The sequence below is a fragment of the Triturus cristatus genome, chromosome 9 (assembly GCF_964204655.1).
Source record: "Triturus cristatus chromosome 9, aTriCri1.1, whole genome shotgun sequence".
NCBI classification, from domain to species: domain Eukaryota; kingdom Metazoa; phylum Chordata; class Amphibia; order Caudata; family Salamandridae; genus Triturus; species Triturus cristatus.
The window spans coordinates 896,068,733-896,093,416 of NC_140592.1; positions in this window are offsets into that span (position 1 = coordinate 896,068,733).

Here is a 24,684-nt window from a genome sequence, read left to right on the forward strand (position 1 = left end):
AGCACGAACAATGAGCAAAAAAAAAAAGAAATCAGCCCAGTACTCAAGATTAGGGGTATCTGGCATGGAACTTCATCCAAACATTACAGATATAGAGCGATAATATGATCAGAAAACACTTTATGTCTTGAACAGCGGAGAACAAACTACTCGGAATAACCATCTAAACTCCGAGTAAAACTACATTTCCCAGCCTACCAAGGCTTTACGGCGCCTGCTCACTGTGATGACGTACGTGAGAATCAGAACCTGACGGGTATTTCTAACCCCGACCCGCCAACACCAAACATCAGCGGCGGTCACAGTGAGATATCAAGGTACTCGGTGGTGCTCGATCTTTGATGAAGCAAGTAGGGAAGTTTAAGGGGGCGGAAAGGTCTATAATAGTGCATTGTACTATTACGATGACCGCACGTGAGCGGGAACACGCTCTAGTGATCGTGTGATGTATGGCAACAATCCCGTCTACGGCGACAGGCCGTCAGTAAAAAATCTCTCCTTTTAGTAAGGGGAACAAGAGCACTCCCGTTTTTGTATACAGCGGGATCCCTGTAGTGTCAAATTACCCATGATGGTGTGGGAAGCATCATAGATGGGCCAGACCGGGGTCTCTCTTTTCAACCGATCACCATATATTACAGGGGACACCATCACTTCCATAAATTGGGGTGGCACCATTACACTGTAACATCGTATCCATGGGGGAGAAACCTGGGTCCACTGAAACGTTACGTCCTGAGAATGAAATGTGTATGAAGGGTGTGAGCAATATCTGAACTCGATATGAAAAACTGACAATGCCTCACAATGGATTTGTGATTGTTCAAGATTGCATAGAGTTTATGCTTTGAGAATACCGTAGTAAATAAGAATATTAACAGTGTGTGTATAACGCACCAATGAGAGAAATAGATCATGGACAATGTGGTACACATGACACACTCCCTTCCTTATAACAGAGTGTGACCACAAGACGGCACCAATCACGTGATCCGCATAGAGCAAAAACAAGAAACTTCCAGTAGGTAAGCATAAGAGTCGTGCTACTACAACAAACTAGAGGTACACGTAGCACTAAGGTACAAATAAAATTGTTCACCATTACACCTAGCCCTTGCTACTGGACCTCATGTAGCATCACAGGATGATAACATCACAGAACAGAGGTAAACCTAGCACCCAGTCTATCAAGAGGTTGTTGAAGATCACTTATGACAATAATTCCAAATAGTGCATGCCCGATACTAGCACAATGTAGTTTTGCAAGGGTTGAGTGTGCACAGGAACACACCCTACACAATAATTGCTCATATATACACAACACGGTCCAGTACATAGTCAGGGGAGGTATCAAGGTGTAATTAGCCCAGAGATTGGAGCTGGTTAGGTTAAATAACCCTGAATATATTTTCTTGTCTCTGATTTGCAAAATCTACTGGAGGACATAGTGAAGACAGGTAAGCGCATTAGGCCTCATGGTAGGGCATGCAATTCATGCACCTCACATAATGCAGCAACATTTAAACAAAAACCTAGCCCTGACGAAGGCTTCAGACCCATGTGGGCTCAGAGCGTGGGCCGAAACATGTTGGCACTTTTTAATTGGGTACAATTGAATGGATTATAGTCAGTATAACCCTGAATTTTGCACATTTTTATCTGTACCTCATAGTGTTTGGGTATACCTGCAGGTGTTTTTATGATCACTCTGTTTCCGTGCATGACCAGCTTTTGCTTTAAATAAGAACTCCCATTACACTTTTGGTTGAGTCCGCCTGGGTAGTACCATCTTACACGGGTGTGGATAGACGCCTATGATGAAGCATGTCACGATAAGTGAGTGAGGCGTCTAATCGTATATCTTTGGATACCCCATTACCCTGAGGTCCAACAAGGGGCAACAAAAAATTACTTAAGGACCGGGCACATCATCTTCCTTGAGACCTGGTAAGGAACTCATGCAACAGCAGTTGCTTATTTGTGCTAAAATGTTTTCCTGGGAGATTGCAACTGATCTGCTGCTCTCACACTCTCTATTGTGATTTACGGAAACATGAGCTCTCATTTTCTGCATCTCAGTTCCTTGATGTCAAAGATCCATTCATGCAGGGGGGGACAGCTCCCTTGGGGGCTGATTTACAAATGGCCTCCACACTCGTGGAAGAGGCCCTACAGTCATGGCGGGGGGGCACACTCATGACAGAACCTCCGCAATTAGTAGGTGAAGTGAAGAGGCCCAGCCACACGTGTAGACCCCCCATCACAACTGCAGGCCTCCTCCATGGGTGTGGAGGCCCTTTGTCAGTCGGCCCCTTCTTGTTTATCTGACAGGCAAGCAGGGATTCGTAAGCACACCTGGTATGGAAGTCTTCTCTCCTAGGGCTAGCCTAGATCAGGCTTGCGATTTTCCCTACAAACCATAGTGAGTATAACTCACAAATAAGTTCTGTCTTCAAAATGTACCTTTTTAGGCCCATTTCCCATATCATTAGGAGGTGATAATAAACAAAGCCATTATTTCTGAGATTCAAATTAAGAATGTATGTATGCTTACCCTAATGAGGCATAGTCCCTCCAGCCATGCTGTTGGAGCTCTGTTAAAACATCTACCCCTTAATGATCATGGGCATCGATTTACAAGACTTCCAGGGATAGGGGAAGTGGCATTATACCATTTGACCTTTACTTTGACTCACACAAACACATGCTTACACATACAGACATTCACACACTCTTTAACATAAACACACTCATCTTAAGGACAAGCTACCCCTGTGTTCCAGGCACTGATTTTGCCGCCTCTGAGTCTAGGACTCACACAGGCACTGCCAGGGGTCGCAAGGGGCAAGCCGGGGATCACAGCTGCGACCAAGAAGCAGATCTGATCCTCCTATAAAACAAAATAAGATGGTAGCCTTGGAGTTCCAACTACTGGTGGCACCAAATAACAAGCAAATCATTTTTTCAGGGCATGAAGAGCACTCCAAAAGCTAAAATTCTGTCTGGGGCACTTTAAAGCTCGCTTTGCTCTTTTACATAAGAGCGATAATTTCCAATTGGAGCGTAAAACTCTGTTAATAGAGCAATAGTCGTTTGGGTTTTAAATTATACATAGTGCTCTATTTCATCTGTAAATTCTGTAACTAAAAATAAAAATATATTTACTTAAATAACTCATTTTACGTGATAGCCTCATTGTTGCTTTAGATACAAAAGAAAATACTAGTGCACCAATCTCGGATAAACACAATGCATTCCTTTTAATGTAGAATTCAGTACATGCCTTGCAATGCCCGTACTGCTTACGCACTCTACAGCATGTGTAAAATTAGACCGTACAAGATACGTCTCCCTTGTTTTCACTGAAGAGAAAAAAAACATGTCTGAGGCATTTGTCCATTTTCATTTATATGTCAAGCTGTAATTGGCTATGGTTGGGCGTTTGTTGCGTTTATTACTTTTAATAGCCCTACATCCACTGATTGCCGAAGCTGATGGTTAATTTAATTTCTGTCAATACAATATTGGGCCTGTCTGCATATCCAGGCCATGATTAACTGCAGCAGAGTCCATAACAGTAGCGCTATTATTACTGCATTTAACTACCTCTTGGGAAAAGACAAATTAAATTATGTTGGAAATGCTGTTGATTATCATTACAGACTTATTTGTAGAGCACAATTACTGATCTGTTGTAAAATAAATCAATTTTTTATCATCCTTGTATAAATTAAATGCAATGCAGGAGAATGGAGACTGGATCCTGAAAGAGTTCAAGCCGATTTGTATAAGTCAACCAAGCACTGAATTAAAATAATAATCGCAGATGAACATGATATTATATTTTAATAACAAGCCACTTCATGACCAAGCGCTGCTTATAGATTATGAGATTTCTAACAATAAAACCACAAAGCCAAAATGTTTTATGTGCTGTCAACGTGCACAATGGGTTGAGGCCTCTAAATGAATCATTTTTCGGTGAAGTGCTTCAATAGAAGCTCAAATCACGGTTCACGAAAGTAATTTAAGGCAGGGCACTTTAAAATACAATTACATTAATGGTTAACATATGACAGTCATTTAGCTTGCCTTTTCCCTCGGCAGCCAGGGTCTGCTTTCTACCGCGCGCGCTTCTCACTGACAGCTAGTCACGAATTAGGCTATCTAGATGCTGTTATGTTTTTGTCACGCTTATATTTCGTGGATGTTCTCTCCCACACTTTAATTCGTTAATTTCACCCTACAGTTAAATTTATCTTAGATGTTGCGGTTTGTATTTTGAAAAAGTCCCACGGGAGGGCGGGTGTTGAAAACGTTGTTTATATCATGATGGTATGTCTATTTGGCGCATACTTTTTGCTTTAATAAAAATAAAATACTGCACGTCTTCATTCGGCATATACGGAATAGCCTCACCACCGACTAAAGGCAACCCCCTTAACATTTTCCGAAAATAAAAGAGCATGAAAACACTTTCAGCTAAATTGGGAGGTAATACTCTAAGTGGAAAAAATTAACTCTTAGTGGTACTTCTTGATTTTGAGTTTTATTTGAATAAATAGGCACAAACGGTGTTGCTGCACGTTTTTGCCCAGTTATGTGCAGTTACTACACACTTTTGGAAGAGGAATAGGATATGATTTTTTTCTGCCGAGGTGTGGTGTTACCTCAATACTGATGGAGTTTTTTACACAACAGGTGTAGTTTTGCCACAAAACCTAAAATCTGCGCACACAGAAAAAAACTGTGGTTACCACATTTTGAGCACTGCTCTAGATGTGCTCCTTAAAATAGCACCCAATCCAAGCCAAACACTAGAAGGCTATAGGTGTGTGGCAAGCTGGAAACAAAGCAAACGTAGATCCACAAAAACGTTGAATAATCTATGCCATATGAAGGTCTTTTTCTTAATGGTTTACAACTTGTGAAGGAGTGCTACAGCAAGCATGGGCAATGCCAATAGGGTTGGCATTAGGCGCCATCTTTTGACTTTTTTCAATTTCTGTAGTGGTTTGTTATAGTTTTTGTGAATGCTTTTTGTTGTGGGAACTGTCAAGTCCTCAACAATGTAACACAAATTAGCTAAAATCTTAAATACATTTTGGTCATAAAAAGCACACATTTCTATTGTAACCCTTGGAATTAAAGATAACTATTATGTGTGTGGATGTGTTCTTGTGAAAGAGAAGGATTACGTCACTCAGAGTGAAGTTAGTCAATGGCAGAAGTGGACTGACCCATTCCCCAAGCTGTATGCTGTTGTGGGAGAAAGAACATGTGAATTACACAACAGACCAATGGATGAAAAGAGCTGGGTGAAAGCCCAAACTAGTAATTACGCCAGCCGCGGCCGGTAGTAGGAGTACCTGCAGGGCGGTGGCGTGCGGAGGGGCAGGGTGGGGGGTGGTAAACTATTGATTACGGAGGTTTACAGGTAAGTTAGCATATACATTAATAAAACGAATTTTGTTGCGTGCACTGCATCGCATTTGGGGATGCAGTGCACGCAACGAATTTCGTTTTATTAATTTACATGTTAACTTACCTGTAAACCTCCGTAATCCATAGTTTACTACCCCCCACCCTGCCCCTCTCCCTCCCCACGTCACCGCCCTGCAGGTACTCCTACTACCGACCGTGGCTGAATTACGCTATGTATATATATATGTACAGTTTTAATAAAATCAAAAGGTCTTGGTTAACACCAGGCCTAACAATGTAAACATAAACATTGGATAATTCAACTATGCATATGAAGGTGAATTTCTCAATCAACTATATGGTATAATCAACAAAACCACTACAGTACTTTTCCCCCAATATGAGGGAATGAGGAACAATTCACAAGGCTTCCGCAGGTTCTCAAGAAAAGGGTACACTGGCATGAATATGAAATGTCCTTGATTCATAACAGCACAAAATGACAGGATTAATTTGTGGACCTTTCTCTCTTTAGATTTAGCTCGCAGGCAATGAGCCTGATTCACAAATGTAACTTACACTTTTGAGTTAGTTTACACTCTTGATTAAATATATTTCTTTTTGGTATTCACAAACTGTACTTTTGTAGTAACGTACACTTTTGTGAACTTACACTTTTGTAGTACGTCAAGCACTACACATGGTCAACCACTGGTACTACAATACCCTGCCATTGAAACTAATGGAGGTAAAATTATACTCCCCCAAAACAAATAATGTTAATTAAAATTAAATTATTTAAAACAGTCAAAAATGTAAATGGATATAAATTAATGTTAAAAATATGTAAAAATATTACATATTTATTATTCAATTATAAAATATTTAATGTTAACGATTTTGGCTAATTTTACAACTAGCAGCAACAAACTCCCTAATGTAGGAGCCAGTACTGAGAAGGAACACCCTACCACAGGGCTTTCTATGATATGTGTATTGTAATAGAAGTTGTTTGGAACAGGAAAGCATTCTGCAGGGCTTTCACTTGAACAAATGGTCAGAGATGAACTGAGAAAGGGACACACAAAAAGATGGATGTATTGTGCATAGATTTTGAAAGTTATGCAGGCTTGCTGCTTGATTATGAGGGTACGGTAGAAACTGCATGAGGGTAGGTTTTGTACTTAGATAACAGCCATTATATTATTTATCCAGTAAGTGACACAACCATGGTACAGAAACCATCTTTATAAAGATTTTTTTAGCAATTGATAGATTATCCTCATAAAGAAGACACAAGAGACAACCGCAGCAAATTTACAGCCAACTGGAAAAGGCAAATCAATTTTCACCGCAAGACAGTAAACTTTTTAAAAAGAATTAGGACAAGTACTGAAGTCCAAAGCCTGTATGGATTGGTGCTGCAACTTGGGTTTGCCACCAGTGATCAGAATCTCAGCTTTGTCAGTGGTTAATTTCAGTCACCGGTGATCCATCCAAGATCTGATACCAGAGAGACAACAGAGAAGAAAAAGATCATCTAAAGGATAGCAACTCAGTCTAACTGATACACTAGTGACATCTACCTAACAGTAGAGCTGAATGCCATGAAATTAAATGAGATCGGAAACAGGTCTAAGGCATGTGTTGAATGAATACAGTGATAGGGAGATGACCTGGGGTGCACTGAAGGGAGGAAGAGACTAAGTGCCACTCTCTGCTATTATATTCAATGTATTATTATCTCAAAATTAAAAAACAAAAGTCTAAGATTGTTGCTATAACAGATACTGCTAGGGTCAGGCATGTTAGTGATGCCCAAATAGTAGAGTGCTTCACAGAATACTGCACTAATTTATACACCCCTGAATCCTGTCCTGCAACTGAAAAAATAGTTGCTGTTTTTCAATCAATTCCTTAGTCCCCAGGTAATATGCCTGACTTATCCTCTCTTGATATTCCAATTTCAGAGCAAGAATTTTTAAATGCTATTAATCATCTTCCAGAAGATAAAACCCCGGGTCTGACGGCTTTTCTGTGCATTTTCATCTCCATTTCAAGCACCTGTTCCTAAACTGTTGCTTCTTATTACTCATTTCTTAAATGTGGGAAGGACACAAGACTCTTTTACACAGGCCATGCTTTGTTTGATTCCAAAGAAAAAAGTATAGATCCATCTCAATATAGTAACTATAGACCTATCTCACTGATTAATATGGACTGTAAGATTTTTACCAAATTGTTGGCACTCCGTATTAATCAGGTCGTTCCTGATTTAGTAGGCATGCATCAGTCAGGGTTTGTAAAGGGATGTTCAATTGCAGATAACTCTAGAACTCTCTTTAATATCATTCACTTGGCTTCTAGGTTAAACTCCCCTTAGCTGCTGTAACTCTTGATGCTGAAAAGGCTTTAGGGTCTTCTTGAAAACCAAAACACCGATCCTCCAGTTTCAGAGGCTTCCAATTTACGAACATGGATATAAAATATACAGCATATGCTGATGACATCATATTATATATATCTAACCTCAACACATCAGTACCTGCGTTTTCATTATCAAACGATTACTCTATGGTTTCTGGGTATAAGCTTAATATAGATAAATCAAAGGTTTGGCCCCTAAATATATATTGCCTCCCAGATATGTTTAAGGATAAGGGGTTTACATGGAATTCAAAACATATTAAGTGTTTCGGTATCCTACACTCAAACAACAGCAAAGAAGCCATTAAAATTAACCTTAATGAAATCATTACTAAAATGACGTCGTTGATGGAAGTGTGGTCCTCTCTATCTTTGTCTTGGTGTGGAAGATTAGCAACAATTAAAATGATGCTGTTACTGATAGTGAATTTCTACTTGTCCATGCTACTGATTACCCTTCCACTCTCTTTCTTTAAAACCATTAACCGTTCCCTGATCAAATTCTTGTGGAACAAACGCAAGTCACGAATCTCATTAGCCTGCCTTCAACAATCCAAAGACACTGGAGGGGTTAACTTTCCAAATCTTAGGACATATCATTTAGCATTTACACTTAAACACATTGGGACATCCCTTTTGGCGAATCTGCATGAAGAATTAACAATTTGGGGTCAACTGGAACAGGCTCAGTGGACATCATTTTCTTTAATTGAGGCAGTTCATATCTCTCAGCCCTCAAGGCTTTTTCCTCTCCTATACTTAACCATTCTATAGCCATTGCTAGACCTTTATTATCTCCTGTAATTCCCATTTGGATATTATTTCACAAACTCCGATTTGGTGTAATAAGCACTTAAAATTAAACAATAGAGCTCTCTATTGGCAGGAATGGATTGACAAGGGAATTACAACCATTGGTTATATACCCTCTGATGGCTCTCTTATGGAATTTTCGGAGATTCTGAAAAAATATGACATATCTTCTTATCATGTCAATCATTACCTACATCTCAAGACTCCGCTTCTTCGATTCCTTTCACAAAACTCTACTTCTGTCCCACATATTTAGATTCTGTCTCTCACATTGGATTCCTCCTCTCAAATGAAGGCATCTATATGATTTTATCTTGTTCCTCAAATCTGAGAACAAAATCCAAGTTAGAACTCTTGTGGGAGACTGATCTTCACCAGGAGTTCTCTTTCCAAACCTTGGTTCCATATGGGCAAAGATTCATACTTCCTCTTGCTCAGGCAGCACGACCCAAATATTAAAATATTTTTATAATAGATTATTCCTGACCCCTGTGGACCTTCATAGATTCCAACTTACTAACAATGCAAGGTGCTGGTCTTGTTCTCATGAAAAAAGCGATTTTCTCCATATGTTTTTTTGTCCATTTGTAAAAAACTTTTAGTTGCTCATACTGTATAAGCTGAACAAAATGTTGTTCAAGATTATTCCTTTTGATATCTTACACATTGTATAAGGAGGCTCCTCTCTCTTATGGTACTCTCAGGGTATGATAGGAAAGTTTATCAAGTTGATTATTGCTATTACCTTACGGATAATTACTACGAATTGTTAAGATACCACTAAAATTACTTTTACTGGTTGGTGGAATCTTTTATGTCATTATCACAGATTCGACCAAGCACATGCTACATCTATTCATTTAATGATAAAAAAAGTCTTATTATGGTTGCCACACACCTCGTTCTTATCTAGACAATCTGTTCAATCCACACCTAATGTCACCAGTTATGAACCTCCATAAATATTGGAAAATGTAATAGTTGATACAGTTATTATTGCAATGCTGTTAATGCTAATTCTGCTTCTCTTCTCCTTCTTTCCCTTCCCCTGTTTCTCTTCAACTTCTCGTCTTTTCCTCACTTTTCTTAAAAATTGTTAAAATGCATATGGTTTAGTATTGTGTTTATATCTCTCAGTTCAAGCCCCTTGTTTTTTTTTAAATATGTTTTTTAATTCAGTAGTTTTATGTATTATTAACTGTGGTTGGTTTTTATTTTTACTTTTTGCTTTTCTTGTACGTAGACCTAATAAGTGTTCATATTGTATTCTTTCGTTCCCCTTGCTTGGATTGAATTGGTTGAGTATTAACTTTTTACAATTGTATTTGTATATTTCCATATTCTCAATAAAGCATTCCAAACAAAAAATAATCAATGTATTATGATGCAAGTAAACAGTTAGGTCCAATTATGAGTACCCTGGATGGTGGTGAAGTATTCTTTGCACTATGGAAAAATCAACACTACAGGGTAAGGTATTTACCAAGTATCTAAGAAACCAACTATTCTAAGTTTTGTCTATGAAAACGGACCATATGTGTAAGAAATGTAGTAATTACAATACCAAATTCAGATGTATACATGTTTATTGGGGGTGCGATTTCACCACACACAGTAATACCACCATGCAAAGAACTCTGTAGGGCTCAGAATTCTGATCCTTCCACAAAAAGGCTTTTGCAGAGGGGCTGGAATGTTGTCCCATGTATTTAATTTTGGTGCATATCTGGTAGGAAGAAGAGTTTGTGACATAGTGGCGGGCAAACACAGAACCATTTAACATTGATAGCTTGCTTTTTAGATTGCTCACAATACCACATATAGTTTATCTTTTGAAATAACAGAAGCAACCATTACCCAACTAAATAATAACTATTTATCAACCTCAGAAGGATGAAAGGGCAAGTCAGGAGTGCTGGGTTTAGTATCTGTGACCTGCAGCTTACACTATGAAGCCAGCACTGAGCATCTACCAGAGAAGAAAAATGTTCTGGACACTATAATTCCCTGGAAGCAACATTTAACAAGAACACATTTTTTTGACCAGCTGCCTTATTTGTACTAATTTAAGTGCACTTTTATACTGCTTCAAAGGTAAAATACAATCTGTGGGAAATTGGTTTCCTGCCTGGTTGGGTGGGAAAACCTACTCAAGGAGCAACCACATTCTTTGTCAGGATGAGGCACAAGCCTACCCCAAATTAACCTGTGCTCAGCCACTTGGTAGCTTAACTTAGAGGCCTTGTGTAAAGAATTTAAGCAGCACTTCAAACAGTAGTAAACTTAAAACACAACTCAGGAAGAATCCCACACCAATTTAGAAAGAATAGGGTACATTTTATTAACTAATTCAAGATCAAAATGACAAAAATCCAATTAGTAGAACCGGATACATGGAAGTTTAAAGATTTTAGTGAAAATAATGCCAAAAAGCACAAAGTGGTAACTGTGGTTATCTGGTTGCACCAGACAGAGAAAATGTCACAGGTTCAGGCCGACCATGACAAAACACAGGTCAGCTACAGAGATTCATTTATGCCAACTGAACAAAAGTGACTTAAGTTCCTGGTTACGGAGTGTTGCAGGTCCCACAACGAGGATGTAACATGCAGCCAAGGAAAGGCATCAGTTCTGAGAAACTGCGGAGCAGCAATGCTAGGTCCTGCGTCGTCATTGAAGATCCCATTGACAAGGACTGTGATGTGAAGTCCGGCGTCAAGGATGCATCGTGCAATCGAGGCGAGTTGTCGGTTTCAAAGAACTGTGAGACTGCGATACAAGAGTCTGTGTCGTCGAGGCTCTCATCGCCGAGACATTTGCAAAGCAAGGACCTGCATCTGTAAACTTTGCACAGCGGTGATTCCAATGTGGGATGTGTGATTGATGTGGAGTCCTTGTGTCAGGAGAAACCTCACAGCAATAAAGATGGGCTGGTTCTGCTTAATTCACAGATGAGCTAGTAGAGCACCTTCAGGCCCACTTCCAAGGGTCCAGAACTGGGGTGGCACTACTTGGCAAGGTAGAACTCACAGACAGCAGAGTCCAGGGGCTGATTTCAAGGTTACTGGAGCCTGCTGCCCCTTAGGCTCTAGTCAGGAGGCCAGTCAACTAACCATTGGAGTCACTCTGGGGCCCTGGTTTCACAGATGTAGGTCCAGGACTTATCACCTAGGCAAGAGGGCAGCAGGTAGCAGGTCAGCACAGCAGGGCAGCAGTTCTTCAGAGCAGCAGTCCAGCAAAGTGGCAGTCCATTCAGCAGCACAGCAGTCATCTTCCTGGCAGACGACCACAGGTCCAAAAGTGCACTGAAACGTTGGTGCCTGGGTTCCATAATAATACCTGGGCCTTCCTTTGAAGAGGGAGAATCTTCTAAAGTTTTCCCTTTGAAGTCCACAGGCATTCTACCTACCCTGTCCTGACTTCAGACTAACTACAGGGGTATACAGCCTGTTGTGTGGAGGCAAAGCACAGCCTATTCAAGTGTAAGTAGAGTTATGCCCAGCTTCACCCTCCAATCCTGCCATCCATGCAGGCACACCTAAGCTCTCTCTTGTGCTAGGCTGTCTAGGAGGAATACACAAAGCCAAACTGTCAGCTTCAGCCAGTCATGTGACCCAGAGACAGGCTACAGGCACTAAATGGCCAAGGTAGTAAAATGGCACTTTTCTAAAAGTGCCATTTTCAAAATTTTAATTTAAAATCTGACTTTATAATGGTAGAGGAATTTTCATTATAATTCCAAAGACACCAAATGTGAACTGGTTATCTACTCTCATTTGGAAATTATTACTTATTAGATGCCATAAGGTAACTCCAATTTTAGCCTATGGGAGAGAGAGAGGCACTGCAGTAGCGAAAAACAAATGTAAGTGTTTTTCACTACCAGAACATGTCTAACTAAAGAGTGTAGGTCCAAATTTTTAACTACAATGCACCCTGCCCTCTGAGCTGTCCATGGCCTACCCTGGAGGTGACTTACATGTACCAAAAAGAAAGGTTTGGGCCTGGCAAAAGGTTTATTTTGCCAGGTCGACATGGCAGTTTTAAAACTGCACACACAGGCTGCAATGGCAGACCTGAGACTTGTTTGAAGGGCTACTTATGTGGATGGCACAATCAGTGCTGCAGGCCCACTGGTAGCATTCAATTTACAGGCCCTGGTCACATGAAGTGCCACTTTACTAGGGACTTAAAAGTAAATTAAATATGGTAATTGGGTATAAGTCAATTCTACCATGTTTCAAGGTGAGAGAACAAGCACCTTAGCACTGGGAAAGTGTAGAGTCCTAAAGCCAACAACAACAAGGTCAGCAAAACAGGAGGGTTGATGACAAAAAATGAGGGGGAAAACCACAACAAGGATGGCAGGTCTAACACAAACCATTTTTGGGAGTATGTAAAATAATGCCAGTCCCAAAATTCAGGTGACATCCATTCAGCTAAGTTTTACTCATTCCCTGGGATCCCCCAAAAATATAACTAGAAAGTAAATTTCTATGCATTTTCTTTATTATAATTCAATTAATCCATTCAATAACATAAGCCACAAATTCATTAGAAAATTGATACACCATACGCATAAAAACACTTAAAACCTATATATTGCCCCTCCCCCATTGTTAGACCTGTCAGCCTTAGCGTGGCCTTCCCCCAATGCTTTTGCCTTCTTCCCTCCTGTTTTGCTGAGTCCATTTTTATTGTTCTTTGGACTCTGCACTTTACCACTACTAACCAGTGCTTAAGTGCTTGTGCTCACTCCCTAAAACATGGGGGCATTTGCTTACACCTGACTGGCATATTTAATGTACTTATAAGTCCTTAGTAAAATGGTATACCAAACACCCAGGGCTGGTAAATTAAATGCTACTAGTGGGCCTGCAGCACTTATTGTATTACCCACTTAAGTAGCCCCTTAAAACATGTCTCAGGCCTGCGATTGCAGCCTGTGTGCAATTCTAAACTGCCAATTAGACTTGACAAAATAAACCTTTTGCTGAGCTTAATATTCCCTTTTTAATACATACAAGTCGCCTCTAAGGCAGGTCCTAAACAGCCCATAGGGCAGGGTACATTGTGTTCTAATAGTTGTGAGTGTACTTTTAAGATTTACATGTGCTGGTAGTGAAAAACTCACAAATTTCATTTTCACCACTGTGAGGCCTACCTCACCTATTGAGTAACATTTGGTTACCTTAATACATTTATTAGGTGATATATTTAGCTTAAGAGCAGGTGGAAATATGTTTGGTGTTTAAGGAATTGTAATTTTAAATCTTCTTTAATGGTAAAGTCAAATTTTAAGTTAAAAATCTAAAAATGCCACTTTAAGAAAGGTGGCATTTTCTTGTCCTAACCGTTTGGTGTTTGTAGCCCGTTTCCTGGGTCACATGACTAGGTGTATTTGGCAGTTGGCTTTTATGTATTCTGTTATAGACAATCACACAATGGGGGAGAGGGTATTGGCAGAATTGGCAATCCTGGTAGGATTGGTCGGAGCTGTGCGCAGCCCCAATTACAATTCAGAGTAGCTGCAGCCCTCACACAACGGACGTCACACCAGCCTTTTTGCCTGGGATATCCTGGGACCAAGGAAAAAAGACAGGGAATTCCAGACAGTTCTGTTGGAGGAACCCCCCAAATGTTTATTCCACTTAGAGGTGGTGTTAGGTTTAAAAGTACAATCCTCAGACCCACTCTCCAGTTCACTTCTAGACCTACTAAGGACTCTCAGAGGACAACCTTGCTGCTTGTGGCCTGCTGAGTACTTCACAGGACTGGCCTGCTGCCCAAAGAGGGCTGCCTGCTGCCTGAACCCTGCCTCGTGCTATTAGATAACTGCCCGCTGCTTGAAACCTGCTTTTTTGCTTCAACCCAGGATTTTTAGTGTGACTACAAGGGCTAGTTGGCTAGCCTCCTGATCAGAGCCTTAGGGATAGAAAATTCTCAAACAATCTTGAATCCTCACCAGAACCCAGCCTACGTGAGTCCTGGCCCTCCAAGTCCTGGACCCATGGAAGAGGTGCTAAAGGTCCCCAGATAGCCCAAATCCAAATCCTGAAACTTTGTACATTTTCAGACAAAAAGTGCTCTAAGAACCGAGAGGAGAGAGGGACCTACCTGTTTGCCAATCTACCCAAGGTGCATCACCGTTCAGCCTGACTTAATGGTAGCTCCCACTACATTCTTCTCTGCAGTTGCAAATTCTGTTCAGAGGCTCCTCGCAGAAGAGGTATCTGGTCTGGTGAAGTCCTCATTAACGACAGCCTGCAACTTCGTCCCGCTGGAGATTTTCAGCTTTCATGGACAAGACTAAGACCAAACCTAGAAATCTTCACTACGACTTCTTTCAACGGCTCTCTGATGATGAGGCTCCTCGCAGAAGAGGTATCTGGTCTGGTGAAGTCCTCATTAACGACAGCCTGCAACTTCGTCCCGCTGGAGATTTTCAGCTTTCATGGACAAGACTAAGTCCAAACCTAGAAATCTTCACTATGACTTCTTTCAACAGCTCTCTGATGATGAAGCCTCTTCTTCAGACACTGCTGGATGACTTGCCCTGCTGAGTTTTAGCCTTCTTAGATATTTTGCTTCACAATTTCTTCTAAGTCTGAAGGTAGGCAGAGACCGGGCCCAATCCACTTTGTGTATCATGCTCCATCGCAGTCAGCCATAACTTTCGACTTTGCCCAGGTCTCACATGTTGGCGGTTACCCATTTCATCTTTTAGGTTCAATTTTTAACTTTAAACTTTAAAAACGTGGATCTCTGGTTCTACTGGTTGGATTGTTATTATTTTGTTCTCAAATAATTTATTAAAATCTACTCTGTTTTCTAAAGTGGAATCATGTTTTGTGTTTTTGCTTTATTGCTGTGTAAGTGCTGCATAAATACTTTACATATTGCCTCAAGGTAGGCATACTGGCTTTTGTGCCAAGCAACCACAAGGTGAAGCACAGGTTAATTGTGTGACCTTTTGTGGTTCACCCTAACAAGGGTTGTCACTGTTTCTTGAGAAGGTCTCACAACCACCTCAACCAACAACACAATCTCTCAAATCCATCACTTGCATTGTTAGAATATTATGGGTCACCTTATAAATGTGTAGCTGTTTCAAGCACTAGTAGTGCGGTCGTAAGCTATTTATGGCACAACAGTCATTGGTGCTTCATAATATCATTGTGATGAAAAGTTTGAGTGTGCTATGTGTGCTACAATACCAGTATCCTTATATCGAAGGTACAACAAATCAAAAGCTTACAAGGTCTCATAACTACAATTTTTAAATAAATCCAACACTGACTGCTCTGTCATTAAAAATAGACCAGTGCATAGTTTAGTAAATCAAAAACAAAGCAAATACCAATGTACTTACTTGCTAATTTAGTTCTCTTTTTTACTCAAAAGGTAAATATTTTTTTACCAGGAGAGTCCATTTTCACTCGCTGCCACCAATTTTGGGGCTTGTACATTCCCATTTACATACTGGAAAGGTATTTACTCCTATCCTCAACAGGAGTAAAACTCCAGCTTTTCCCGGGGTGAGAGGGTTCGAAAAACTGCCTGTCGATGTCCCCAAATTTGGAAGTTTGTCAACGTTCACAAGCGACCAGGAATTATTAACTAATTATTAACCATCAACCCCCGCCCTTCCCTCTCCCCAGTAAATTACAATTCCTCCTACTGAATGTATGAGTCATTCAATTCTTTAAGAGTGTAAATCACATTAGAATTAATTTTGCACGTATAAAAAAGTGTTTTTGCACGTGTAAGTCAAACCTCCCAGGACAATCTCTTTTCCTAACTCAGCCCCCGGTATCTTAGTTCAGAAGGAGGAAACTTTCTTATTTGTCATTCAACACAATTAGGACAATAATTGACTTCAAGAGAGAGTGCAAACATAATTATGTTATTGGGCTGTAGGCAGGCCTATCTCATCTCAGATTAATGAGCACAGCCCATTAAGGCTTTTTTTTTATCGCATGTGTATTTCATGAACTTGCTTTGTTAAGAGAGAAAACTAGTTTTTAAATACTCAGAAGTTTGTCTGAATAAAAGGTGCTAACGTTTTATTCGACTATTTGTAACAAAAAAGCAGAAGATACTCTGCACGTTTTACATTTGTGTAGATCAGACTAAGGACAGTAGTGACACAGTCTGTTTTTTAACGTCATTTGGCAATACTTCTACATTAAAGCCTAATTAATAACATAGAACAACCTTTATTCACCTTTATCAACGTACCCCCTTGCTCTAATGTCTTGTTGCCTTTGCAAGTCGTTTCCCAGCGTGTCAGGCTTTGTAACCTTAATGTTATTAAATGGATTTAAAGGAAAACAGATGTAATTGATTTGCTCTATTTAAATCCTGTTTGAATATATGTGCTTATACAGAAAGATACACAATTAGTGTTGGTCCATCTGGTCAAAAACCCAGTGATGTACAATTAATTTGAAGCAGCTTTGCTGCAGTCTAAAAATAGAAGCCTTACTACATTGTAGGTTGTTCACTTTTGCAGGAAAATCACCCGAGCAATGAGCTGATAAATTAACATCAAAATGGTTCTAAAGTAGCCATCTAGTGCTGTATGTGTGTGTTTTCTTTGGCACTGTACTACTTTCCATCGATTTTGAAATTCAGTCTTTTGAGTCTAGAATTTAGTAATGCCTGACGTGTGTTGCCTTGTGGATTAAAATCGTGTTAAAACACTCATTTGTTTCAGAATTCTGTGTGGGCCTCATAGTCACAGTTTTCAAAGTATATAGTCTGAATTAGACTTCACCCCTCGCACCATAATCTATTGACTTTGAAGGAACATTTTTAATATTAGAAAATACCAGTGGCGGGCGTTCCATTAGGGCGTAGGAGCGCCGCTCCACTGCTTTCTCGCAGTGTGAGAAGCAGAAAATAAAATGATATTTTAAATGCCATTTTATTTTCTGCTTCTCGCGCTGCGAGAAAGCAGAATGCAGTGGTATGCCTTGTTGGGGGCGGGCGGGAGGATATGCCTGGTTGGAGGCGGGCGGGTGGGCGGGTCGATGAGGAGTGGGTTGCGCCACTCTGAGTACCAGACTGCTTTGGTCAGCCCTGGGGCTGACCACAGCAATAATGCACACTGTACATTTTCTCTATGTAGGCTTCATGCAGCCTACATAGAGAAAATGGCGTCCCTACTGGTGCCCAGCAGGGCGCCGTCCAGGACCCCCCACCAATCACAACGCTTCCATTGCAGCATTGTGATTGGCTTACGGGAGGGGTGGGAGCATGCCTGTTCTTGTTAGCATAGGTGGCGCAGGACCCCCCCCAGGAGCAGAGGGCAGAGGCGTCGCAGACCCAGTCAGGTAGGTTTTCTTTAATTTTATTATTATTTTAACGTCCCCACCCAACACCCACCTTCCTCCCCAACCCCGCGGTAACCCCTGCGCGAAACCCCACACGACCCACCCCATTGCAAGTATATTATGAGCCACGACTCCTGGTTTACCTCGATTGTCAGCTTGGCACACAGGGGCCCAACATGTCCTTCACTTAGGGGCCCAGCAGAACAGTATGCAATTGACCCCCACTGTGGGCACTCTACGCAGAGTCTGATGGGGCCTCAGTTGATTGCGGCTCAAAGTCCCTTCCACCCCAAAGAGTCACCACATCCCTCCAGGGTCCGCAAGTGAGCATTGGTACGGTTTCGTCGATTGCCTCAATTCGGCGCCACAGTCTCCAGGGACCGCACAGCAGGGCCCCACTCATCCACACAAGCAACAGTAAGGGGCCAATCTTATCTGAGTGCAAACCACACCCTGGGCCTGGGATCAGTCTCACTGCGCCTCTTTCAGCACATCAGTGTTCGTAGGGGCACCGTCGCTCCATATCTGCTTTGGCTCTGCTACAGGGGGCACCTCCCATCAACCACAGCCCCAGCTCCATTACCGGTAGTCACAAATTCACACAGCGGGGTCACCCTCAGTCACCGCAAGGTGTGACATACTCATGAACCAGTAGAAGTAAGACGTGATTACTCTAATCTAGCGGCTGTGATTTACTTGTAAGCAGTCATGGATATTCAGAAGCAGCTCACTGGCTGCCCTCCTCGCTGGCTGCCCTCCTCGCTGGCTGCCCTCATCACTGACTTCCCTCCTCGCTGGCTGCCCTCCTCACTGGCTGCCCTCCTCACTGCCCTCCTCGCTGACTCCCCTCCTGGCTGGCTGCCCTCCTCGCTGGCTTGTCCGCCTCACTGGCTGTCCTCCTCACAGCCCTCCTCGCTGGCTGCCCTCCTCGCTGCCCTCCTCGCTGACTGCCCTCCTCGCTGCCCTCCTCGCTGGCTGCCCTCCTCACTGCCCTCCTCGCTGGCTGCCCTCCTCACAGCCCTCCTCGCTGGCTGCCCTCCTCGCTGCCCTCCTCGCTGACTGCCCTCCTCGCTGCCCTCCTCGCTGACTGCCCTCCTCGCTGCCCTCCTCGCTGGCTGCCCTCCTCACTGCCCTCCTCGCTGGCTGCCCTCCTCACTGCTCTCGTTCACTTCTGTACACAAACTTCAGTCACTGCTTGAACGTAAATGCAAAGTACAAGGCACGTGACATACACACCCGGTGGTTCAACTGTTAATACTGTTAATAACATTGCACGGTGACCGACATGAGTGGAGGTTGAGAAGTGGGAACCCCGCTATTTACGCTGGACCAGAAGGCAGCTAATTGGCATTTTCTGTTGATATTTTACTCCTGGACCCGTAGAGGGGAGCCACAGTAGTTACCCTCCTGATGCCAGGTTTTTTGAACTTGCTACCATTAGCTTTCCTGTTTTTGTTTTTTACCGGTAGGCAGAAGCATTATGGAACATGGTAGTTGCTGAACGTTGCACATGTAGATTTGCTGCTGTTTGCCTTATGCTCATGTTCCGAGCCAGCTGCAGTCTAGCCAAAAATGTTGTAAAAATGCCAAAGTAACAGGAATTTGCATACTCCAACAATGCGATAATAAGATTACCTGCTCGACTGTGTCCGCTCTCACACTTGTACAATTGCTTATGCTTTTTAATGCCATTACCACAGGAGACCACAGTAGAACAAGCATTGAAAATGCAATAGGTCTCGCCTATGTTTAAGTTAAAGCAATTTGCTTAGCTACTGGTATTGTTTCATATATGTTTAATAATTATTGTTTGTTTACAATAGGTTGCGCATTTCCTTGAGTTAGAGCTATTGGCGTTGTAAATGACAATGTCTTTTACCAATGTGTTATGGAGCAAATGTATGTGGTGTATAGTGGAATTATGTGGTTTGATTGGAATTATGTAGCATTGTGTGCAGTGGAAAATTGTGAATAGTAATTATGTGGTATTGAGTTACTTGAATTTTGTGGAGTGGGATTGTGTGTTATGGAGTGTAATTATGTGGAAGTGCATTTTCTCTTGTGGAGTGATATGTAGTGGAGTTTAGTTTGTGCCATAATGTGGAATTTTGTGGTGCGGTGCGTAATTGTGTTGTTGAGTTGAATTATGTGGTTTGGTGTTGAAGTATGTGGTGTAGATTGGAAATGTGGAGTTGAATTGTGTGGCATGGAACTGTGTGGATAGCATTGCCTTTCTGGTGACTAAAGAAAAACAGATAGGTAGGAGCTAAGCTGTAGATGGTGTATTTGGGTGTTAAAAAAAAGATGGTGTGGGAGCTTAGGGCACTATGTAAGCACATACACAAATACACGCTAACAAGATAAAAAACAAGAGAACAAAGCTGAGAAGTAATTACATTAAAGCAAAGCAGCAAATTGATGTATCTGCACAATGAACTTTGGAGTAGAGAAACAATGCAGAATTGGGCTTTAGAAACCTATTTTAGTCCATGGCAAGAAATGAAACACGGCTCCCATTGTGTGGTTCAAACTTCGCACTCTCTGCCCGTGTGGAGGGGGGAGAGCATGTTTCAACTTTTGTGTGTGGGCAGTGGAACAATCAGACGCTGATACATGTAAAGTGAAAACGAGTAGACTGCTGTTAAAAACAACATAAAATAAAGCATGTCAAATGTAAGCAGGAGCAACATGGCTCCCTTAACGTACTGGAACCTGGTCATAATACAGTGGATGATGACATGCTAAGTGAGCGGTGGTGGAGGGAAGGCAACCCACGGGGAAATAGAGCACACCCTGTTTATATGTGTGTTGTTAAAAGGCGCGTTCCTTGAAATAAGAGGAGGGGGAGGCAGTCGGGGAGAGAAGCAGCTGAGTGTGAGGGCCGCTGGAGTGTCATTAAAAGGTGCGCAGCCATAAAATAATGTAAAGCAAACCTATTTTTGTCTCTGTCAAGGAATAAAACACTGCTCCCATTGTGTGTTTCAAAGTTTCCACTCTCCACCTGTCTGATGGGCGAGAACATGTCCCAATTGTTGTGAGCCGGCAGTGCAAGAATCCAATGCCGATACATGTAAAGAGAAAACACTGTGTGCCACGCTGAGCTACATAACCAAATTAAAGCGGAGGGCCTCCATATTCATGCAAGGATGAGGTAAGGGGTGGGGATAATGAGCCCAGCACTGCAGCGTGTCTGGAGCACTCGGGGACCACGCGGATTGTTACTGAAAACAAGATTAAGTAAAGCATGTGAAATGTAAGCAGGAACAACATGGTTACCTTAACCCACTGGAAGCTAGCCATATTACAATGAATGATGACAGACTGGTGGTGGTGGGTGGGCTTCCCATGGGGAGATACACCATCCGTTGCAGCCCATTTCGCTTCTGTGAGCGTTTTTGATTGTTTACATCCCTTGTGTCCTTTTGGAGGGGTGGGGGATAAGCAGTCCCCAAGTCTCATGTTCCTATTTTAACCACTTGCCTCTGCCCCAAAGTGAAATCCTGCGGTGTGGCACAACACGGAAATCACTGGGGTTCCAGAGGTCCTTCCGGAGGCATCGGCAGACAAGGGAACACCAGTAAAATAAATACTCGTGGCGGGCTACACGGTGGCACAAAACATGCCTTTGCGCCGGTCAATGACCCAGGACACATAAACCATGATGTAAAAGGGTGAAGGATAAACTAGAAAGGGGGTTGAGGACAAGGCGGAAGGGAATACAGCGCAGTTTTAGAACGTAACGTGAGTGCCGAGTGTGCTGCAAAAGACCGAGATCAGAGACCAAAACGCAGAACACGCACACAATAAGAAGAAACAAGCGTTGGCCGCGCGCGAGCGGCCGGAGATGCAAAATGTGGTGGGGGAGAAGTGGGAGTTGTGTGTGCGCGCGCGTCATCGCGATCGCTCTGAATGCGAAAGTGATCACGATGACGCACACGAGTTTTCAAAGTGCTGCTGGCGGCCGGCTGCGCGCGTGCAGGATCGCGTGAACGCAAGCGTTAGGCCAGCCAGCAGCACTTTGAAAATCCCACATCCAAAATGTCTCTTCGAGCCAGCGCAAGCGCTGGGGCTCACCGAGACCTAAAAAAGAACACCACACCAGGGCACAGATAATTGTCAGCACTGCCCTCTAATAACTCTGCCACTAAGGCAGCATTCAAGTGAAGCCCTCGCCTTTCTCTCGTCCTGACTTCAGGACTCTGGCGGGATAACAGAGGTTATGAGGGGTCAAGGGAGGAGGCAGGAGGCTCTGAGTCACTCAGCTGATTTATGGTGAGACCCGCCTAATAGTGAGATCCAGTTTGTCCTAGGCCAGCCTTGGCAGAGGACTCTGCTGTGGTTGCACATACCACAGCTTGCTGGGCGCATGCTATGGGTTCAATTTGGGCTGGTCTGGGAGTACAGGCTATCTTGCGAGGCTAGCCTATGATCCAGGAGATCAGTGGTGTGTTGTGGGTTGTGTAGAGGCTGCACCCACTTTAAAGTCAGGGAGATAGGGTGTGTTTTTATAGGCTTTTTCAGGATCTAAGTAAGCAGACATGTTGTTTTGGGATACTGTCTCCAGATCTGTGAGACCTGCCTGTATGCTACAGGTTGTTTAAGGGTTGAAACCACCAGACTGCCCCAGAAATGGGGAACCCTAGTTTGCTTTCGGGCACTAGCTAGGCAGATTGTCTGGTTTGAGAGACTGCCACGAGAACAGGGAGACCGGTCTCTGTTATTGGGTCTGTATCGGTCGCATCCAACAGTGAATGGTGTGTGCAGGGTGAACAGTCTACTTTTGTGAGTGTAGGGAGAGCAAAACAGTGTGCATCTTTGAGTGCAGTGCAGCGAAGGGTGAGTGATGTCTGTGTGAGTGCAGGTTGAGCAGTGTGCCTGTGTGAGTCCAGGGTGAGTGATGTGGATGGGTGAATGCAGACTTAGTGATGGGTCAGGGAAGGGTGAGTAATGGGTCTATGAGTGCAGGGTGAGTAGTGTGCCTATGTGAATGCAGGGAGAGTGATGTATCTGTGCAAGTGCAAAGAGACTTGTCTAGCTACTCCCAGAGATGTGTTCGCCAAGCCACCTCTTTCTCAAATTTGCTTGAAAATGCACCATTTGCCCACTCTTTTTTCAAAATTTTCTCAGGGGGTGAGACCCCCCAAACCCCCTGTAGGTGCTTCGGGCTCGCTCGCTATGATTGCTCACCGCAGTACAATATTTACGCCGCACCTCTTTCAAATGTCACCAGCCACCACTGCAAAATACAATCGTTTTTTTGCATTGTGCATTGGAAATAGCGTGATATGAAAAATACACATTCCACTTAAAACCCACAAAAAAGGTTTTATCACAGCACCCCTGGGATGCACAGGATGATTGGTTTTAAGAGGCTACGCAGCTTTACCCATGAGCTGATACTATTGTCCTGCCTGAATTGGCAAACAGCCGAGGGAGACAGGTTACATGTCCAAACCAAGGTCTGCAGTTAGTGTGTGGATTCTCCCTTGCATCCAACCCTCAATGTAGCAAAAGGGCCAAGAAGGAAGTTTTTAGTCCAAAAATGTTCACACCCTCCACAGCTTTACTGATGACCTGGGAGGCTAGAGTGTACTCTCCTGCCTTTGCATAAAGGCCGGGACGGGATCTTGCAAACCCGACTTCTCAGTATGTGCAGAGGTTGGTGTGTTAGCCATGCTGCTTTTCCCCATTTTAGTCTCCTTTCCCTACAACCCCCAGGGCAGCGGTCAGCTGCTCTACTCCTCCAGCTCCTTCATATGGGTGAGAGTTAAGGTTGTACAGTTATCATAAATGACAATGTGTCCCAAAATCTTTTTTCATCTGTCGGCTTGCAACATATCCCTAATTTAGACATTTAACTAATATTTTATTCAGTGAAATTTATTGGTTTGAAATAATATTCTCCATCTCTGTGCTCACAGCACTTGTCACAGCTTATCATGAAAAAGATTTCAGAAATCTTTTTTCTCATGCCCTAAATGGACATGCGCATAATCTAGCATGTTTAGAGAAAAAAAAGTGTAAATGCACCTACTAATTCTGCTCTCTTTTCTATTAAACACAGCAAAACATGTTTCTACATGATGATATCCCTTCTCCCCCACTTCCACCAATTTTGGGGTTTTTTCCATTCTCGCTTTGACCCTGGAAGAGGGATTTACTCCTACTCTCAACAGGAGTAAAGTCTCAAACTTTTCCATGGTGAGAAGGGTTAATAGAATTGCATGTCGATGTTCACAAATTTACAAGTTTGTAGGTGTTCACACACTAAATTCTTAAGAATCGTCATGATTCTAGATATGGAGTGATGTGGTGAGGCGACGTATAATAGGACATCGTCAAGATACAATGATATACGATCTTCCCATCCCTCTGCCCAGTGCAGACCCCGTATCAGATGGTCTCCCCTATTCCATACCACCAGTGGCTCGAGGACTAGTGTGAATAGGAGCAGCGGCAAGGGGCGACCCTTTTGAGTCCACTTCCGCAGCATCAATCGATGGAGGTTCTCCCATTCACCACCACCGGTGCCATGGGTCTGGAATACAGGAATCTGATCCATGCCTGGTATTTGGGACCAAACCCCCTCTTCTCCAACACTGCGAATAAGTATGTTCACTCCACTCTGTCGAACACCATACATGCGTCAAGAGACATTATCACCACCTCCTCTCTAATCGTA